Source organism: Numida meleagris, chromosome 19, assembly GCF_002078875.1.
Source record: "Numida meleagris isolate 19003 breed g44 Domestic line chromosome 19, NumMel1.0, whole genome shotgun sequence".
NCBI lineage: Eukaryota > Metazoa > Chordata > Aves > Galliformes > Numididae > Numida > Numida meleagris.
The window spans coordinates 8101931-8124589 of record NC_034427.1 but is presented as its reverse complement, the minus strand read 5'-3'; the positions used below and the strand labels follow the sequence as shown (position 1 = coordinate 8124589).

General features: G+C 39.6%; 1 long non-coding RNA gene across 1 annotated transcript; it reads left to right on the top strand.

The window, feature by feature from the left end:
* LOC110408293 lies at positions 2525-21838 on the top strand. Its single transcript, XR_002444283.1, has 4 exons — positions 2525-2589; positions 3021-3177; positions 6886-6980; positions 21698-21838. It is a non-coding gene; the product is annotated as an uncharacterized LOC110408293 (long non-coding RNA).

Here is a 22659-nt window from a genome sequence, read left to right as displayed (position 1 = left end):
CCCCCGCGCCGCCCCCCGCAGCGGCTCCTGGCGGCCGGAGGGGCGGGCTGGGCGCGGAGCGCCGCTACGGGCCCGGTGCTGAAGCAGAGGCAGTTCTGAGGGGGTTTAACTTCAGGTTTTCGCTCGAGCCGCTGCCAAAAGGGAGATTTCACGTGGGGAAGGCACTGCGCGCCTCAGTCCCCCCAACTGCTCGTCACCGTCGCGGCGCTGTCATTTTTTTTGGAGCCGCTGGTGCACAATAGGTAACTACACCTCATGTGTTGAAGAAGTGCAGAACTCACATCCTTCACTCGTCATTTAAGGCATGAAGGTGTTTCATTTGGGAAGAAAGAGAACACAGCAATTCCTCTGAGGTGTGGATTGTGTTTTTTTTTGGTTTGTTGGCCGTTATCACCACACAAGCACACATCAGGGCTTCTGCCACTCAGGGGATCAGATTTTCCAGTTGCTCACTTGAGATGTTAATCCTTCTGGTGACATAAAAATCAGTTCAATAACAAATGGCATATATGTAAAGGACAACCGCTCTGAGTCAGTAATAAAACAGTGTGGGCAGAAACTCACGAGCAAAAAGACATCTTCATGCAAATTGTCCGATTAATAATTAGGAAGGTGAAAATGCAACTTTCAGAAATGGGAATTTTCTGCACATTTGATACTCAATTAACAAACTCATGTATACCATGCTCGTACCTCAAGCAGATTAACGTTCAGGAAACATTTGAAATGAGTGAAACCCAAAACATGTGAGCCTTGGGAAGTTTGGAGGTAAGGATGGGGTTGGAAATGGGTGATTGTTGAGGCCCCTTCAACCCAAGCCATTCTCTGATTCCATGATTCTATGATGCTGGATATGAATGCCTCGATACCAATTCCGATTTCTACCTGGGTTCAGGTAGAAAATGGAGAGGAATCTCTCACTCAGTCTGGTTTAGATGCTGTTGAAATTTTCCAGGAATCACTGTTTCTGTGACAGCCTGAATCACAGTGACAGAGATCTTCTTAGGAATGGCTTTTCCACATCAAGACGCCAGGATTCTCCAGAAATACCTTTTCTGTCTGCTGTTGGCTCTGTACCCACATCCTGGCTGTGGCAAACCTGCTTTCACATGGTTTTGTCTTCACAATAGTTTCCTCATTTTGAGCCATAATTAATTATACATCAGCTAGAAGTTGCTGGTCGTCAGTAGAAATCCACATACTTTCCTGTTGAATCCAGCCCTAAATCCAATAAAGCTCTCAGACCTGTTTAATCTTCCAAAGTTTATTTGATCTATGCTGCTACCTAGTCTTAATCTGCTATCAAGAGAGGGTTATGATTTCCCGTGTTGACTGCACAGCAGGAGTAAATGAGTTCCTGAACAACTAAATTCCTGCTTTCATACACATGTTTCTAGGCACAGAAAAATGAAAGACGAAAGAAAAGAAAGTAAATTACAGAGTAGAAAAATTGTCCCCCAAAAGAGCAGTTTTCAAAGTTATACAGGAATAATTTTTTTTTTTTAAGTCTGCGTGAAATGCTTAGCTTCAACACTCTCATCTGTCAAATTATGCTTCTACTTAAATGCTATCATCAAGAGGGAATAACTGTATCAACTCAGATAGCAATTTTTATGTCATTGAATTCTCATGCTTAAAAAAAGTAGAATGTGAAAAACATATGGCTACCTCTGAAAGTACAATAGGACATGAAAATAATTTAATTCGGTAGAATAACGTTAATTCAACAGGAAGAGCATATACATAAATTGGTTGCTATTTTGTTTCAATCACAAATAATTACATTTCCCTGTGTCTAAATTTCCTTGTTTCTTCAAATGCTTCTAGGAAACATATGGGAGCATGTAATTATGCCACATACAGCAACTGCATGGATTAGGACCAGAGTTAATTTTTTCTCTTTTTATATTCTAGATGTTTATTTTTTCCCCTCACTGAACATGTTTTTCGGATTCTGACAGTTTTACCCTTTGCTTGTTCAGGTTTAAATCTTACTTGCAGTTTTAAGTAGGCCTCAGCAATATAATAAGACATGCGAAATTTAGATTTTCTCCTTCTCTTCCCACATTTTAGGCTATTCTCGTTCTTAGAAATACAGCTGACTATTATACCAACTGAGGGTGCTCAGCCCTTTGCTCTGCCCCAAGAGAGACATGGTATGTCATAAGGCATTGAAGTCTGAACAGCCGAGAATTGTGCATAGCGTTTGCCATTCTCTCTAAAAGAATCAGATTTCTGGGATAAGCAATATGGCTACAACTATTTCTGTCATTATTTTTGAACACCATGTGTTAGTGCTTGTAATAAAATAAAAACTTCACTCTGAATACCCGTTAACTTTATGTATGTCACATGGACATTTGTAAAAGGAATAACATTTGAATACTCTTGTATTAAAATTGGTTAGTTAACATTTTCTAATTGATTTTAGTGCATCTTTGGAATAGAATCTAAAATATTTTTTCTAATGTAAGTAAATGAAAACTCTTGAGAGCCTTAATGACCATCACCAGCTTTATTCTACAGATACTGAGAAGAAGCACTGCATTTTGTTCAAGACTCTGGACAGGTTTTACTGCCAAAGCTGAGGTGTGTGCTCAGAAATTGCTGCTTAATGTCGAACGGGTGTCAATGGCCATAGCTGTTCTTCAGTTTTGACAGAGTGGGTGATTATCTACAAAGTTATGACAATTTTCATTATATACATAGATTTTTACGTGCAGAAATGCATGCGTTTGGGGCCTAGTCCTGCACCAAATCACTCAGGGGCCAGTAAACCCTCAAACAAGAAGAGTAATCTCAGTGCCTTGACATCTTTCAATATTTCCCAATAAAATATTCTTTCTGATAAGGACCTCCTGAAGAGTTCTGATCTGATCTGATCTGTAAGCTTTTCCTGTACTTTCAAAATCTGTTATTTCAGTGTGAAATGTGTGGGAAGTTTTGCTTTAGCAGAGCTGGATAGGGAGTTGGAACTATCAGTGGTGGTAGTTTGAAATAGATCTGCTTTTCTCCCATAGGACCTGTCAAGAAGGAAGAATCAAAAAGATGAGAAGCCTATGTGTTGTTAGAGCCCTTTCACACAGAGCTCTTTAGAGAAGCACTGCTTCTTCCAGCCAAGAGGCAAGAAGATGCTCCCCAGGTTTCTTCCAATTACCCAAGTTCTCAGCAAAAAAGGTGTGTTTGATTGTTTCAAACTGGAATATTGAACAGGGAGTGCACTCTTAGGCTTGGCCTAGCGATCTTCTCACAGGGGAAAAAATACGGCAGTTGGTTCGAAATAAGGTGGTGGGGGGAAGCAGTATAAAGAAGAGAAGCAGCTGTCAAACAGAGGATACATTCTGTTTGATGAGACATATGTTCTTCAGTTGAACTTCTCCCTTGTGATCTGTTGTGCTCATTCTCCCAGCAGAGAGTGGCGACATATTAGATGGGCATCAGATGGCAAGCCTTAGAAAAATAGATTGAAAACAGCTCAAATAATTATCTCGAAGCACTCACAGAGGCATTCATTATTGCTGCTGTTATGCTTCGAAACATCACAGTGCAGAGTGAGGAGTGGGAAAAGAAAAGCCGTCTTACTCATTTTTCAGTTTAAAACATACATCATGTCCCAGGCTGACAAAGAAGCATAAAAAAAGAACCAGTGAATTTTGCATGAACCAATTCCAGGTGAGCACAAGAATCAGTTCATGAATGCCCGGATGTCCCAAGCCAACATCAGAAGACTTCACAGCACAATTTTCTGAAGGTGATTTTTACTGATAGTGCCTAAATTGCCTGCCAAGATAAACTCACACTGTCCAGTCTGGTCAGTATACATTTCAGGACATTTGTTTCCTTAACAGTTACAGTGTCACAATTGGGATTGTTCTAATAACCATTTTCTTCTTTGAGGCATTATTTCTTATCCACATTTCCAAATAAAATTACTACTTTAAAATAAATAAATAAATAAAAACCTTGCATAAACATAAAAAAATATCTTCAGAAATACAACAGACAAGTACTAAACCTGACCAGTGGACAATAAAACAACAACAGCACTTCATACTCAGCCTTACGCTGTGCTGAAGGGTGGCAGCAGTTTTTCACAAAGTAGATGTGCTCCTATAGGCACATGCAGGCCTTTATGGGAAGGGAAAGGGAAGTCAGGGATTTAGGGGATAATGTTAAGGCCTTTTTTTTTTTTTTTGCGTTTCAACTTTGAATACCTGAGGACATTCACAGCTGCCCTTCAGCAGCATCTGTTAGGAAACAACATCTGGATGATATACATTGCTAAGGTTGCTTCCTGAAATGGATCCTATGCATTGGCAAACTATGATGTGTTAGGAACAGGTTCCAGCTGCAGCAGGCCAGGCAATGCTGTTACAGAAATCTGTGGAAACTGCAGGAATTGAAAATTGAAATTTGGCTTGCACTGACGATGTCTGTAGCACCATGCAGGACTAACATGAGTGGATTTGTCTCAATTAATCCTCACATGTGAAGGACATAACTACTCACAGAAGTGAATACTTGATAAATCAGTATATTTGATAATGGGACTTGACCTGTTGAAGCAAATTCCTCACTGTGTATGAAGTAAAGTTTGTCACATGGAGAATGAATTGGATTCCAAGAAATCATCAATTTATCTATAGTGGCTCTGTTGGTAGGAGATGCTCTTAACATAGGTCAGAGGTTGCTTTCAAGCAGACAGATGCTATTGTCTTGGATCAGGACCAGCTTCAGTTGGAGTTGCCTAAAGTCTGTGAGTTTTGGCCTTCATTATTACCAATGAATCCACTGTCTTTAATGAATGCTAAAACCAACTGCAATAGATATGCTTAAATCTAAGGGGAACAAAAATCCACTGGTATCAATGGAGGTGGAATTTCATATAGGCTATGTTCTTGTCTCTACTTATTCAGCAGTTAAGGGGACATCAGTAAGGAGAGACAGGAGACAGTTGGTTATTATATTCCAGGCCTGCAGCTCTTACTTTTTTGTTGTTGTAATTTACAGCACATATTTCAAAGCCAGTTATTCCTTCTAAAACAGCACAGAAACACCAGAGAAATCATAGCAGTAATTTAAGTATTTGGATTAGATTTGAAGCATGGAAGTGTTTTCATTTTTTCAGCCAATGAAATGTCATTTTGCACCATGTGCATGCCTAGGGCATCTCAGGAAGGAAAAACCCTCGAATAAATAAACAGGTTTAAAGAAAAGCTGCAGTCAACACTGTCATGACTGATATCACTGTATGAAAATATTACTTAAATACAAGGAGTTCGTTCTTAAATCCCATCTTTCAAAGCAAAGATAGTCTGTCATCCAATGTGTTCTCCTGCTGTCATTCATAGAACAATTCAGAAGCTATTACAGGCAGTACCTGCCTGTGGCTCCTCAGGACCTTCTATGGCTAGAAGACCTTGGGTGAGCAGCACCCATGACACGGGGGATTTATTTGTATCAGGGAAGACTACAATGTTATTCCTGTTGGTTATAGCTGTACTTAGCAAGGTTACTAGATGGTAAAATGCAGACTTACTTCTGCCCTGTTTCTAGCCCTCTCTGCCAGTATGCATAAATTTTGGTAGAGGGAGAACTGGAAGATAACTTGTCTTTTGCAGTGCCCTCACTAAAAGATCATGACTTTTGTTTGTTTGTTTGTCTTCTGATTCAGCAGGCAGAACTTTATTCCAGTGTTTTGCTGCTTGTATATGAAATCAGTGATTTTATAAATTATACAGAGACGATACAAGCTGATGTAAAAGTCAATGGTGCCATAAGCTATTGCTTAAGAAGTCTGGCAAATTCTGTGTTACCTTTGTGAGAGACTTAATTGCATAAGCCTCTCACTGGATCAGTATCTTTTTACTTCCCTCCCAAAATTTCAATTATCACCTTCTGCACTGCAAGAAGTACTGCATAATTAAACCCTATCCTTGGTCTTGGAAGAACATATAGTGGATTGATACACACTGACTTGGTCATAGTGCTGTACTGCTTTCCTATGATCACTGTTTATCTTCAAATTACTGGTCCTGCTTTACCAATTATTAATTTTCTCAGCATTCCCTACCCCAAAATTACTATTTAAAGATAGCAGCAATTAGTATTAACTCCAACTTCCATCTCAGATTCCTACCAAATGCATTATTTGCAGGGCCAGGTCTGTAAGAAGTTTTACCTACATATCGTAATTCCCATGTGAACACATACGTTGAGTATTCAGAGACCAGCTGTAATTTACAGACCTCTTCTTTAGAGTAGCCTCAGTTTTCTTCTGGAATGAAAGTAACTGAAAACCTGCACATTTAAATACATTTTATCTTTTTGCATTTTTGGAATAATCTTACTCCCTTTGCATAATGGATAGCAGCTTTAACACATCCTGTTCCTTCAACTGCATCAGTTGCTTAGAATAAGGATCTCATTTTCACACAAATTCTATGGCAGGGCAACCTGACGGACCTAAATTCAATGAAAATTACATAAAATTGAAAGAGAGCAGATGCCATTGTAAGTGATGACAGGGTAGCACTCTTACTATCATCTACTTTGCATAATCACGTTAGCAACAAAGCCAGTTAGCACATTTGACAGCTTTTCCCAGCAAGCTGTGACTGTAAGCTTTTTGGAAGGAAACAGAACTTCTCCTATTTAGGATTTCTCAATAGCCTCAGCCATTCACACTGGTTTTGTGTTCCTTGACACAATATCAGAGGTAAAGTATCACATTTAAGCAATTTTCTAAATTATAGGAAGGCCCCAGTTTCCTTCATGATCTGTAACTTTATCATTTAGCTGTGTGGTAAATTTACAAAAAATATCTATTTGATTTTATCTTGTGAGTGTAGGGCATACGTCTAAAAGCTCGGTTATTCTTTGTAGATTGGAGCAATGATGTGAGACATGGAAGACTAAGCTTAGGCTGAATTAGATCCCACCTACACATCCTGGTGCTACTGACTCATCCTGCAGTTCAGGTAAGAGTAATCAAATACCTCTTTCTCTTACCTCATTCATAAAACTTACACTTTTCTTACATTCCAACTAGAAAAAGACCTCCTGTCCAAAAGAAACGCTGATACAGAATGTGCTGATGTCTGTGGGTGTCGTTCTCCTGGCTTCAGGAGACTTTAGATCAGCCCTTAGGAAGCCATTAGGAATGGGAGATAAAGAAGTAGTGTTTGCTACATATTGTCCTCTTACAGTTGGAGGAGAGAAGTAATTTAAGAATTTCCTAGGCAACATCAAGCTTTGTGATTCCCTCAGCCACTTTGTATTTATCTGTAAATCTTAGGCCCTGGAGGTCATTTAGCATACAAGAGAAAGTACTGCATGGGCAAAGAATTAGAGAGGATAAAGATCTCCTTTTTTTCTCATCTTCCTTCACTGGCTAGTTTTCTTATTGGCCAAGGTCCCTCTGTCTGTCTGGATGAGATAATGGCAAAGCTGGCCCTTCTTCCACACAACGCCAGTGCATTCATTAACTACTCACGTCATCCTGGTTGGGGGATGTTTTGTGAAGTCACATGCCTCACATCAGGTATCTGTGCATTTGTATTTTAAAGACTGTATATCTGTGAAGGAAAATGTGATGTCTTTAATATACATTCATGAAATTTACACCCAGAGCTAACTCCAAGTATTTCAGAACACAGCTCTTTTCTCAGCTCTCTTTGCTGCTAAGAGAGATTAAAACCGAAAAGAAACAGTTGTTTTCTGGGGTTGTTTTTTTTTTTTTCCAACAACTTCAGAGGAACTAAGTTAGGCCCTAGGTTTACTAGCGCTCCCAAAATGGGAATTATTTAATCAATTTCTGACTTCCAAAAATTTTCCTTTTCTTATTCACTATTAGAAGCAAATGAAAGTTCATTTGGAATCTCTACACATCTTGCGATATAATAGAGTACAGCATACTTTAAGAAAATAATAAGAATAAAAAATTTTGCTATAACAGTAGGGAATTTGGGGCTCAGGTGTACTATAATGGCTCCTATTAACACTGCACAACAGAATTCTGAATTTCTCCTGTACTGATGATAAATATTTTCAAGACGAAAAGAAAGGCTTTATTCCCAGTGTTTTATTTATCCTCTTTGGAAGCCATTACCTGAAGTGCTTTCTACTTTTGGTGGTGTTAAGCATAATCACTACAATTTTTCAATCCAATGACTAAGCCTTCACTAGAAAATATTTACAACTGTGGTAATTTTAGAACAGAACTTATATCTGCTAGCAATTTTTGATACTTTTAATAGCGTTTTTTGATACTGTGTGACCTTAGAAGAATCGCCTGACATTGGTCAGAGGGTGAAGTCATCCAGCTCTGCTGAGTACAAGAGCCTTCCACCAAACCTGCTTATCAGCTGAATTTCTCTGAAATTCCCTTTTTATGCTGTCATTTCTTCCCCTGTATCTGGCTCTGCAGTTGTTCGTTTTATTTCTTAATTTAAAGGCCAAATGCTCAACAGCCAAAAAGGAGAAAGATCTAAAATGAGGAGCTGAAAAAGTAAGGTTTGCGGCAAATTTAAAATGCTGGGTCATTTACTGCCTTTGTTAAAGGATCCCCTACAAACTGCTCTCATAATTGGCATTTTTTTATGGGAAGGATTTTCCTCAATGTTAGAACATGACTGTAGAGTTAGCTGTGGGACTAACATGACTGCTGTCCTTTTACAGCTGCCTTACTTTCATCCTCAGAGGATTTTGATGTTATTCTCATTTCAGAAGTTCTAGTCTTGTACGGAACATTTAATCTGCTGCTGCCTTTCTGACAGTGTCCAGCTGTGGTGATCTGTGGTGGCTTTCCAACAAGGGCACAGCACAGAAGTGGTAGTTTCTCCCCATTTTGTGTACAGGACTTTCTGAAATTGTTTTAAAGATTCTTTCTGCTGCATTCATTTAACTTATTTCCATTTAAAGGGAGTCTGATTCCATCTGAATATTCTCCATGATCAAAGGTGGGCTGGTAGGGGCATCTTTCCACCCTTCGTAAAAGGTGTTCAGGTGTTTCTGTACCTACGTATGGAAATGTCCTTCAACACGGGGAGTGCTGATGATCTTTCCTCTACATCTACAGTCAGAACCCAGGACCAGAATAAGGTGCATTCACCACTTCAAATTTTTTTAAGTTATTCTTCTGTGGGTCATCTTAGCAGAGTTGTTAAGAAAACTAATCCTCTTTTGTTTTCTGTTTTACCTTTTATTGCTGCTATTCACTTTAGTATATTAACTTATTTCTATGTCTTGATGGGATTATTTCTGAATTGTTCAAATTCGGAACAGTTTCTGTTTGCTCTCACCATGACCAAGGCAGACATATGCAAAATTGCGCTCTTCTAATCAGTTTTGTTGCATAGAATTGCTGATTAGTTGGCTTTGTCCCTGTTTTCCTGACTAATATATAAAACTAATTCTAACAACAGCTATATGAAACTTCTGACTCCAACACAAATAAAATTCAGGTTCGTAATAGAAATTTCAATGAAGTTTCAAACAACTTTCCAGAAAATAAATGTAAAAATCACAATCTTACTGGAACAATCAATACAATATATATGCCTCTCCGTTTATTCTTTTGTTAAAAACATACAGCACTTCAATCAACAGACAAATGAACATGATGATGATCTTTTGTTTTATGACACTGGACAAAATACAGTAAATTCAGTGACTGGAATTTCTCCTAATTCATGCTAGTGCAATCAGAAAGAGACACTTTGTCTATGTGGCAGTACAGTTCATACCATATAACTATTTATTTTATACAATGCTTTCTTTTGTCTTCAGTTTAGAATAAAAATTGCTATTTACATTGCAAAAAAACCACTGATCATTTAAGGTAATGTAATTGTAAAATGATGCGACCTATTATAACTAGAGGGCAGCTGAGGGAAAAAGCTTTTCATTATGACTTTTATTGCATTGTGAGTCTGAATTTTTTCCTCAATTTACTGTTGAATTGAGTCTTCTGCCAAGAGATACTATATTGTACTCATTTGTTTCTTCAGAACATTAATGGAAGTTTATAACTAAGGTAATTGAGATCAAGCATCAGATACCAAATGTATGTTGCTCGATGTAAGAGATGTCTTTTTGCTGCTTTATAAGCTCTCTTGATGTCAACAACTGAAAACCTAAATGTTCTTCAGAATAATCATTTCAAGCATTTTTGTGCATTTGCATTCAGCCTCGGAATGTAAACACTCTGTAATCCACATGGCTTGACCCAGTGTTTGCATGGATTTCAGAGTTCACATGGCTTACAAATTCAGGTCCTCTTAGGAAATGAGGGCAACGAAAGCTTAATGCAAACTGATTACTTGTCTTCTTTTTACTCCCTGACAATTTCTTCCTTCTTTCAAAATTCAAAATTTTGATTTTGTGAGTAATTAAACGTAGCTCTGACTTCATAATGTAACAGTGGCTTTCTTTTAAGAATGCTACAGCTGCTAAGATGATAATGGGTGCTGGATACCTGCACACCTGAAATTCAGTGCATTTTAAAGTTCTTGCAGCATCTCTTTCCTTCTCTGACACTATTTCTCCCTGGCTGAGGCATTAGCACTAGCAGCACCAACTGCATAGATTTACATTTATTTGTACTTGTTCTTTCTGTGGTTTTGTTGTATATGATAGAGCAGAGGAGTAATATTTTCTAGTCTGAATGTTTTAGTTCTCTAATCTTTTCACAGGTGACCACTGGCTCACTCTGAGGACATAAATTGTTAAATCAATCCATTTTTTTTTTAGTATACAGTTTTACACATCTTCAGTTTCCATCCACTCTGGCTTACACACACATATATGATTGTTAACTGATTTTAAGGGACGAGATTGAAGTGCAAAAGGTAATGGGGGTAGAAATCACCCTGGGGATATTGGGAGCTTAATTTACTGGAGTTATGCTCAGGTTTATATTCTTATTAGAATAGATTTTAGTAATGCGGGCTGAATTTGGACTCCAATTTCTTCAACATCAGGAAGTGCCATTATTGGCTATAATCATAACTGGAAAATATTTGGCTTCACAGTGTTTAATTGGAACTGCCTGCGACTGCTGTTTTACAAACAAAACACTTATTTTTAGTGTCCTTTATTGCATTAGCAATCATTTGGAAACAGCCTTAGAGGTGTAATTGCTTCCGTAGCAGCAGGCTTTGCAGTATTGAGTGTTACCTGCCTCTGAGCTGGCTCCTCACACTTTGTCCTGGCTGATGGATTCAGCTGGGACTTCTGCAAACTTGGAGGTGACAGCTGCTCCCTCCTTCTGCATACTGGATGTGATACCTTATAAAAAAGGGCGTTAGAGCTTTTTTTTGGAAGGAGCAGGATCTGGATTCTGGGTTGCGTTACTTCTTACAATCTTCTTTCAATTTCGTACTCTGCAACAGCAATGGATGGTATTCCTGGTCCTGCTGGACTGTTACTGGGAAGAAATCCCATCTAAGACAGCTTCGCCAGTTTTTACCACAAATAAGTTGTAGATGACAAAACTTCCTTACAGGATTTTAAAATAAATTGTAGTAATTAAAAATTCACAACAACAGAATAACAGAGGAGCTTCAAATGCTTCACAGATAAGAACATCTCAGTACTGTATAATTGTGCAATCAGAAGAAAACACTTAACTGCCTTTTTAGTACCACACCAAGTATTCAAGTGAGACAGGATTCAGGTATTCCCACAACCCCCATTTTCATTCTTGCATCTCCTCCAGTTCTTTGCTGAGAACACAGTGTTTCTGTTTCAGTTATAAATCCCTCACAGACACTGATCTTGCATTCTCTGTTCCTATGGCTAACAAACCATATACTGGAATCCGTGAGAGTCAGACAGACACATAGTGCTGAGTAACAAGTTCAGTATGCAGAAGGAAATGATAAAATGCAGTGTCTAGATGTGTTGTGAAAATAGCAGGCTTTAATGACAGCAACTTTTCGCCGGAAGCTCGGGAGGCAAATCTAAAACCCTGGTATGGCAACAGCCATCCTGCATTTGCCTTCCCACATCCGAATGGCTGGTACTGAGTGGAATCAGTGACAGCAGCTCTGTGGGTGATGGAGGGATCCTGGTGGGCAGCAGAAAGGTGAATGATAAAAGTGTTTCGAGTTCAGGTGCCTGGAGATGAACACCCAAAGGAAGCTTTGCTAAGGCCGGGCACCTGGGCTCTGACAACAGTTGCTGACTTTGCTTAAAATGATGGTTTTGGCAGGCAACTCCTAAAAATCATCCAATCCAAATCTGCTTTATTATTCCCTTAATGATGAGCAAGATAAGTGCTGCTCATCAGGCTAAGTAGGCAGTTAACATCACTTGTTTTTATTGTGTTGTCTGACACTGGTGATTTGTATCTACATTTGCACTGCCATCAGGGCTGGAACAGAAATGCTGGTGACGCTTTGTAATGTTAGGCAGCCAGCGCTGGTATGAGAACAACATGCCAAATTTCAGAAGGGGCCACATCACATCCAAGTTTGGGATCAAAACCTCAGTAAAACTTGATCAGGCTGTTTACAAGGAAGGTGTCTGAAGATTAGGTGGTACCAGCCAGATGGCAGGGGGCATTTCTGTGTATGTTTCTCAAAGCAGGCACAGTATGATACCTGCTAATTTGGGCACTTCCCTTCAGAAAGTCCTCTAATTCCAGTCCTAATAGTTCCTGTGATGGATTAGTGATGTGGCACTGAGCAGGAGGAACCCATGCTAATTTAGAGAGGAAAATTCGTTACTTGGTCATTTCCTTTTTTTGAGCCCTCTGGGTAGAGGAGAAAACAAGGCCTGAGAGGGCAAGATACTTTAAGCACTCAGGTCCCCTGAAGCCAAATAATTTGAAAGCAGTCTGAAGGTTACCTGGAACCTGGCTGGTACTTACCTGAGTGAGCCAGCAGCCTATGGAGAGACAACCATTGATGGAGAGATTTTCTGCTTTTCAAAAAAGAAATCAAAACCTGTAAACGAGGCAGTAGCCTCCCTAATATCTTCAGGAGTTACACTTATTAATTTAATCTTCAAGTTTGGATGTTTTGCAAAGCAAATGTTTATTAGGGCATTAGAGGCGTAGATGCAAATTTTTTGAGCTGTAAAACTTGGCAAGAACTATAATTTCAGAAGAAAAAAAGCAAGAAAACACTGCTAGTCATTGTTCCTGTTCTGCTTTTATATTTAGTCTGATCCTATGTTTCATTCCATATTCACATGGGTGCTTGAATCATTGTATTGAGTACAGGAATAAGAAATTAATCACACTGCCAATTAATTTGCAAAGAAACTTATTCAAAGTGTTGCTAAGTGCAATAAGTTTTTAAATCTAACACAGAAGCTCACCAGGTGTCCATTATTCAAATCTGAAGGACTCTTGTGAAATCTGGTAGGTTGATTCTGTAGTGAAGTTTCTGTGCTGAATTTCAAGGCCTGGGGCAATCAGGAAAGCTATAATATTTTGTTTCATTAGACTACTGAAGTAGGATATATTTGCAAAACTGAATTAAACAGACCAAAGAGCTCTAGTCAAATGCCCTGTCAGGAACTAGAAAACTGGCTATTATTATACATGTGTATGTATCTATAATTCTGCTTTTCCAACAGCAGCATGACTCACTGCATCTGCCTGTGATACGTAGGAGACAGAGCTTCCTGTGTGCATTGAATACTGTCTCTGTCAGCTCTCCTACAGCTTTCCTTATTCTTTTTTGTCCTGGGTCCTTCTAACTGTGCTCATCTGCCTTACAAACTGGGGTTCTGGGGTGGTGCTCTGGATTACTTGCATCTTTTTCCCATCTGCATAACATAACCCTGGAAATATCCTTGTTCTGTCTGTTAGTGATGAGATTTATCCTGCCCTCAGTCCCTGCAGATGCAATCAGCTTTACAAAACAATATTTCTACTCAATAAATCCCTTTTAATCAGGCAATATTAAATAAAGAAACAGAAACATCTAGAAATAAAATTAAAATTGAACTTTTTCCTTCTCCACCCCCTGCCCCCAGCAAAGGAGTGAAACAACTCTTAGGAAAGCTGTCTCACAGCCCTGGAAAACCCAGCCATTTTTATTAGGGCAGAAAACCCACAGGAAGGATAGGAACATTCAGATAATAAGGCAGATGGCATTTTCCCAGATCGGAGGGTCTCTGCCCAGCCTGCCGTACTCAAGGCATTTCAAGGCATTTTTTTCACTTTCTTCCAAAGCAGCTGGTACTGCCACTGCTGGTGAAAGGGAGTGGAGTAAATGGACCTTGGGGGTGATCCAACCTGGCAGTTTTCACGTTTTTGAGAGATACGATTACAAAACCAGAGCACAGGTGTCAGAGAGAGGGCTGTGTGGCTCTACCTACATCTTTAAAATATACACAGTCTTGGCAGGGTTTCCTGCATCCAGAGGGCCAGACAGGGGTGGGTACTACACATGGCCAACAAAAGAGCAGATGATGTGTGGTGTGAACTCCATGGAAACCCATCATTCTTGGAAAAAGCATACAGCTGCATCCTCTATGTCACTGTCATCTCCAGATTTTGAGGCTTTAGAATATGTCCCTCTACTTCCCCCTCCTCTGCAAGAGACAGAAAAAATGCTTCTTTGCATTTATTTCTCACTGTGCCAAGATCCTAAAGTGTCTGGTGTGCTAAAAACACTTAATAGCGCAGAGCAGAGCCGGCTGCCTTCCATTCTTTCAATGTGCTGACAGCTCACTTCTGAAAGTTTTAACTGTAGAAATGAAGCAGTTTGTCTGCAGCCTGTGATTATTATTTTTATTATTTAGCTTTAGAGAGGGATTCAGAGTAAAAAGTGGTTCAGAGCTTGAGGCTTGGGAGAAAACAGGTATTTTCTGTGAACTTAGAAAAGCGTATGTGTCTTTTGTTGAGTTAATGTCATTGCTCCGCTGACCCTGCTTGGATGGCTGATCTCAGGGCGCAGCACAATAGCAACCTGCTTGCACTCTGTGCCAGAGAATCAGCAACGAAGTTACAGGTATTTTTGGACTATTTGAGATAGCTTCCTCTCCCATTCCCACCCACGTGCCTACACTGTTTTCGAGCAGTTGGTTGTACAGAGGGAAGTTCTTTTCATGCAGTTCAGTTTGTCATAAAAGTCGTGTCAGAAGGAGGTTGGCTTTTTATTTTTTTAACCAGGCATACTTCAAGGGTAACTTTCAAGGGGTCAATCCAAGGAATGGTATCTGCCAATGAACCGAGGATGTTCAGCTGACTGCCAACCCTTCTGAGGGGGGAGTAACATTTCTGAGTGAATGTACTGCTCCTAATCAGAGACTGTCAGCTACCAGGATACTTGATACAAATTTGGGTGAAGTTTTTAAGTGAACTGGCTCACGCCCCTGCCTGTCTGGAAACTGACCCATCTTTGGCTTTTTTTTTTTTTTTTTTTAAATTATTATTTAACATTATTTTCAGTCTAGCAATAATCTACCCCTCTCTTTTCTGTGTATCACAGCGAAACCAAGGGGCAGTCTGCATTGCAACGGTAGTGCAGAGTAACACCTGAACGGAGTGGCAGTTGTGAGAATGTGGCTGTACTTCATCTGTCAGGCCTGACTGCTGCCCCATCCTAAGGAATAAGAATAATCCTCTAGAATAAGCTGAAATAACCTGGCACACCCCTCTCTGGGACTGAGCACTCCTTCCTGGGTTTCAAGCTATTATAAACTACAGATTATACATTTTTTCTACTTCTACAGAGTTTCACTTTTTCAGCAAAAGTTTCGTATTTATCTCAGTATCTGATTCCTGTGCTTGTGAGAGACTTTCTATGTTGTGTGACAAATTCAATCATTGTGATGCTTTTTTTCCAGCAACTGCACTTCTTTGTCTCTGTCTTCTGCTGTAGCACTCTTGATATTTGGGGTAGATTTTACAGAAGGCTAAAATGCCCTCTTCTCCATTTATTTTTCATCTTTCTGCTTTTGCCAGCTCCACAAAATACCCTGATGATGTTTCTGCCTTCTTTTTTACCATTAACAGCTATATTTTGTGACAGGAGCTATAGCTGAACTCAGCATGCAAAATTTTGCTGTTATTTTAAATAACCATCTGCTCTCCCCACAGTCTGCTACCTCATCCTTAATTTCTTTATTTTTTGGATGTTTATTTTGATTAGCCTTGTCACATGGTGCTATAAGGAAATCTTGCTTCGCTTCACACGCTGCTGCCATCTTGCTACAGAAATCTGGCTTACGATCAAAATCGTGTTATTTTGTTCCATCTTTCTCTCTCCCTCCTCTTTAAAACAAACAAAAAAAAGTTTTACATAACAAAGTGTTGTGTAAGGAGGAGAACAGCAGGGAGTGCATCAGGACTTATGGATTTTCTTTTCATCTGTGTCACAAATCCACTGTGACACACTGGGCAAGTCAGTACAGTCCAGATCTTCTTACTAAGGTCAATGTGATAGTTACTGAAGTTGCCTAAGTAGATCCATAGTCACACCTGCGTATTCAAGATTGAAGTCTAAATTAGATAAAAAATAAAATCTTGCAAGAACCATCTATTATCAGGGAAGAGGACATGCACTAAAGTAGGTTGCCTTTGTTTTCATTAAAATTACTGGTACAGGCAGATTCTGAATTTCATACCAACCTGCATACTTGTATGTAAGTTTACATGTTTAAGATATTATACATGTTTAAGGTAATATATATGCTATACATACTGTGATACACCTTTCTGAATGAATAATTTGTGTATCAGATGGAAATGTGACACACCATGAGAAATTTGTCTTGGAAGAGCAAAAAATAGTGACTAAATGGGCACTCATTTTGCAAATACCAATTCAACTAGTCTGGGTTAAATGAAGAAATATGATTTGGCTTCCTGTGAGATACATTTTCTGGCTAAATATGGTCCCACTGAGTGCTTTGCCCGTATACTTTACAGTTTCTGTGCATCTGTGGGGAACACACTGAACATAGCTGTACTAATACTACCCTTGCGCTTCTCAGTTGTACTGTACGTTTCCTTTGGACTCATCTTGAAGTTGGCGCTGGTGGTATATAGCAAACGTAGCTCTGCTGCCCTTGGCTATGCTGGTCTAGATGCAGAGAGAAGTGAGATTGGGATCAGGCCTCTATTAACAAACCACCCTCAACTCAGTAAGGCCTGGTCAATGTTAGCGTGTCACCTGGGATGGTTGATTCTCATATCTTTCGTCAGTATAAATTGAGAGTATTTTACTAGTAAAGGTGGAAGGAGAACAAGGTCTTTTGGTTTCATCAGGGATTTCAGAAGTTCGCTTAAGTTGTAATTTTTATGCTATGAAACACAAAGTATTCCTTCAGAAGCTTTAAAAAGATAACTTATACAGTTTTAACACCACACAGTGCTTTCACTGGTGTATGTCAAGAGCAACTCTACTGAAATTAAAACGGTTCTTAAAGTCCTTGCTGAATTAATGATATCCTGATCTCATTACAAAGTATTTTTTTGAGATAAATTTGAATACATTTATCTTGCTTTCTCCTGGGCTAGGCTAACTCATATTATTACAAAATTTCTGCAAAATGAACACCGGCAGAGGTAGTTAACAAGAATATTCCCTGTATATCTGAGCCTAGGACTGTGATATTAACATGTTTCTTCAGGAGCTGGAGTGTCCTTAGGATGTATGTTTGTTTTTTCATCCCTTCACTTATCCTAAACTCCATTCTGTGTGGGTTTTAGACAGTGTTTATTCTGCCTGCCCTTTCTGATGGGTCTTTCTGGAAAAAAAGCCAAAAAACCCCAGCGGTTCTTCAGTGATGTACTGGCACTTACTAACACACTGGCCTGGAGAAAGGAAAATCTTCATTCCTTTTGACAGCTAAATAAGAGATACTTACATTATCTACACAGTGCAGCCATGGATTCAACACGAGAATTGTCCCTTTCTATACAGTAGCCCCTTTTCTAGGCTGCTGTTGACTATCCATGAATCCCTATGGGAATTCATTGAGTTTATCTAGTGAATTAACACACGAAGGACTAGAAAGCACATTATTTCTTACAGCACTAGGATACGCACTTGCTGCTGCTCATATTACTCAGTGAAAAGCAGTGATGAATGATCAAAAGAGGCTTACCTGTCCAAGGCAAGTGAAAGCCACATAAATCTTGTTACTGCAGAGCCACAGAAGGTGAGGCTGAAAACTCTGGTTTGCAAAGGGTGGGTTGAGAGGTGTCCTGGGGAAAGTCATTTGCAGAATGCTCTATTCTGATTATTTCTGACCTGAGGTAATATCAGGCAATTCTCAAGCAACTAGAAAAAGAGAAGCTTTACAGAATCTTTAAGTGATTTTATTATTTTAAAGCAGTGGTGGTGGTGAAGGAAGCCATAACTGCCCTGCGGGACATGCAATCCTTCTGAGTTCCAGAGTCAGAAAGAATGGGTGTCTTTCAGTGGATCTGAGATAGTTTGTTTCCCCAACAGTCAGTTTTGGTTACACTTGAGATGACAGGAAAAGTTCCTGAAGAAGTGAGCCTGACAAATCTCACAGCAGAAGGTAGCTAGCAAAGAGGATGGACTTTATTAGCGCTCTTAATAAAGGGACAGCAGTGGTATGAGCACAGCTGACAATGGAGAAGATTCACAAGGGTGATGATAAATATTGAAATCTTTGTGGAAGTCTTCAAATTGAAAATATATCTTAATAAATGTAGAGAATTCAGCATGAAACACCAGTTTGTAGGGATTCATTTCTCACAGAGCAATGTGTTTATGAGTATCCTAGGAGCATCCAGTTTTCTCCTCCCTAGCTGTCATCACACACCTTGACCCATTAGAGGCTTGATTTTGTAAGTGAGCTCCTCATGGCAGAGGTGTTAGGTGGGGGAAGAGGAGAGCAGGCTGAGTCAAACAACTTTCCTGCCTGAATGCAGGCTTCCCAGCTGAGCCTGGAAGGCAAAACCTTCTGCATCTTTATAGACTGCTATAAAATCCACAGTGCAATATTACTTGCTGTGAAAGTCTTTAATTATGAAGCATGTATCTTACTGAACATGGGAACACGGCATAGCTTTGTCATCTTCAGCTTGCTGGCTGTGATTATTCTGCCCAGTGAACAGCAATAGAAACTTTCACTTTTTCCCCGCTCCTCCAGGATCTCCCACAAGGCTCTGTAACCTGGGAATCTCCCCCCAGCTGTACTCCATGGCCCCAGTTTCTGACTTTTTCCCAGAATTCATGTCTTACAGGCTTGGGATGGCTGGTCCAAGCCAAATTCCAAACCTCTCAGCATCACTCCTGAGTCAGACAAGTGGAAGGCTGTTAAGTGATGTGAGTTAACCCCTCTAGCCATTTTGGATAGTGCTGGGCACGTATCTTGGCATCTTCAGCCCCAGAGAGAAGAGCACAAGAGTCATCAATCAAGGCAAAGCTGCTTGCAGAGCAGTGCAGGCAACTGTCCAAAGGCAGAGCACTGCAATGGCAGGAAGGCTGCAGCAAATAGAAAAGCCTGGGGCAGTGCAATTTATTTCAGTACTTCATCTCCTTTTCTATCTTTAGATGGCATCTACCAACCAGGATTCCTCTCCAGAACAGAAATATATAAAGATAGCCTTAAGAACCTATGAATTTAGTTAGCTATAGCAGAACTGGCAAGACTCAAAAGGTAAACACGGGATGAACTGGAGTGTGAAATTTCAATGCACTGCAGAGATGAATGCATGATGGAGAGAAAACAGTTAATTGTGAAGGAGAGATTAAAGGACTGACTGACATTAACTGCCCTCCTCTTGTTCAAAATGGTTTTAACTGATACCTATGTTTAAATCATATCTACCAGCTGTCATCTTTTCCTAATTATGCCTAATTATATTTAGACTATGAAAATTCTTGGGTTATACAGTTCTAACCAGATTACTTTTTAACTAGCTAAATCAGGAGTAATTGGAGGCATTGCCCAAATATATAATTTACTTGACAGCTCAAATACTTACTTAACGTCCACAGGGAGATTTTCCAGCCCTCAGTGAGCTCCATAGTACTCATGGTACTTGAGTGTTTTAATGACAATCAAGCCTTTAGACAGCACCAATGGTATTGACCCTCAGTGCCACCGCTCCCCTATGTCCATCTGTCTGTCTGCAGATGGATCTACCTCTTTATCCCCTGTGTTTGAAGGTTCAGAGTATTGCTTGGAATCAAGGAATTCTGATTCTGATCAAGCAGTTCTGTAATTCTGATTATGAGAATACCTACAGATGACTGTGTGCTTCTTGGGGCTGCAACTGAAGTGGTAGCACTCAGGCTTTTCACTTACATTTTAATCAAACTCCTACCAAGTTCACAACTGCCCAAATCTTGGCAGAGCAAAGGAGACACCTATTTTTTTTGTCAGAAGAACAGCATGAAACTCCTATCTAATCAATGATCACATTTGCTTATTCATGAGATTGAAATGTAGGCACCTGCAATATAAGAGAATTTGTAAGGGAAAAATGGCAGCTCTCTTCATTGGAATTCTCACACGCAGTAGTAAAGAGTGGCCCAACTTTCTGGCTGTAGTGGTCATACTGCAAAAACTGCATGGGACTGGGAGTCAAAAAGCCCATAGGACATGACACATTCAAACAGAGAGCATCAATCTCAGTTTGCAGTCACAGCAGCTCTGAAGAGCCCTGTTCCTCTAAGTTTGGCATCTAGTCAATTATTTTTTATTCGCATCTCCAGCTTTTAGTTGTTGCTCTCCTATCACATTCAGAGATCTTTTAATTCTGGATAGAGAATATTTAAAATAAAGGCATATATGTTGTAGCTGGAAAAGCCCTCTTACCCTAACAGCTTGCTACTTTATTTGCTGTCGTCATTTCTGATTACATAATTGTAACATTTCATAATCTTAATCCTAAACTGGGGGCTGAACTTGATCACAGTGTAAGAAGTTTAAAAACACTCTGATTTGAGGCAGACCTCGAATCTACACTGCTTTCCAGCCCAGTGACAAAAAGTTTCACACAGCACACAATTTGTTGCCAGGTTTAGAAGACTTCTTTGTTTCTGCTGAAACAGATCCCAGCACTGATCTTTTGTACAAGGTAAAGGATGAGGTTGTAAACTGCAACAGAATATAAGTATTTCCAAATCCAGCTCTCTTTCTTTTTTAATATATTTACTTCCTGCAGTATGCAGCTTTGATGACTTCAGTATTTATGATTTTATTCTGCTTCTGTATTCAGGAAGACTGAAGATCCATGTGTCTGTGTGCTTGGTCATCCTAAATGGCCAGAGTTTTTTATGATAAAGTTTGGAACAATAGCTTCAAGTAATTAAATGCAAGAGTGAAAATGAGTAACCAGTGTCTGCAGGAACCAACTCCTGATGATTCTAATTTTTTTTCCTATTATTTTATCCTAATTTCTCCAAACAATAATTTCTCAACATCATTCAGAAAAAAAAAAACAGCAGTGTATTAATAATTTAATGAGGCAGTGCCTCCCTAATAGCAACATTATGTCTCTTCATCTCCTTGTCAGTCCCCAATACTCTAACTGTTGAAGGAGATCTGAGCCTGAGACAGCACAGGCAGGATGACTGCTTTGTACCTTTTGCCAAATGGGGAGGCTTTAGGACATGTTTGTTCTCTTTATGTACCTATAAACAGCGTTTCAGTCAGAAGATCAACCCTAAATCCCCCATATACTCAGCTGAGAGAGTAATTTGAGCTAGTGCAATTTGGGTTAAACCTAACAGTTAGACTTTCCCTACAGCTTGCCCTCTGGAGACATTTAGCTCTTCCCACCGACCGAGAGCCCTGCAGAAGGGAGCCAATTGCTGGAGGTGCTTGAGACAAGCAGTCAGGTCTGCCCCATCTATGTATTTTCTTGGTGAGTAGTACACGGCAGTGATGAAGTCTCTGCAGAGTTGATACAGGACATTGCACTCAAGAAATATAACTTACAGTACTTCGGGGATAATATTGATAGTGAAATTTTAAGCTCATTTTTGTGATGGTCTTTAATAACCTATTTAAATGATGCAACAATTTTCCTGTTCTAGCAAGCTGAATGTACGTGGCAAAATTAAAGAACACTCAGAGATCTTGCCCTGCATTACCACTGGTTAACTGTTTTGTTGTTGATATTTCATTTGTTTTGTGCTATTTATTGGGTTGCTGACCAAGCTGCGCAGGGAAATTGTCATTAATTATTAAGAAATTGTGTCTAACCCACCAGGACATCAGTACTGCTATAATGTTTCCACTGAGGAGACAAAAAGAGCCTTGAGTAAGGAGCTGGAGGTGTTCCAGTGAGAACATGCAGCACCAAAAAAAACAGTCTTTCTTCTCAAGTTTGTTAATTGAAATTTCCATATGTTTCCTTCCTTCTCTTCACTGGATGCCAGAAATGTACAGCAGTTACTTTTCAGAAGATGAAATTTATTTTCTGGGAAAGAAAAGTTCCTGAACAGGAGCTCACAGGGAACGTCCCTGGAACCAAATTCCTCTCTCAAAGCAAATGCACCATGTCCTTTGGGCACTGCCATGGTATTACATTAGAAGCTCTGGCCCAGGACTACTTTATATCATAGGACAACAGTGCGGTTCTACTGAGTTTAAAGCCAAAGACTGGAGTAGTTGGGGCATTTTTGGGTGCTCTGCATCTGATTGACTAATAGAGCTGCGGAGCTTTTTCTCTTGCGTGGCCATTATTGTGGGTATTCTGGCTTCTCT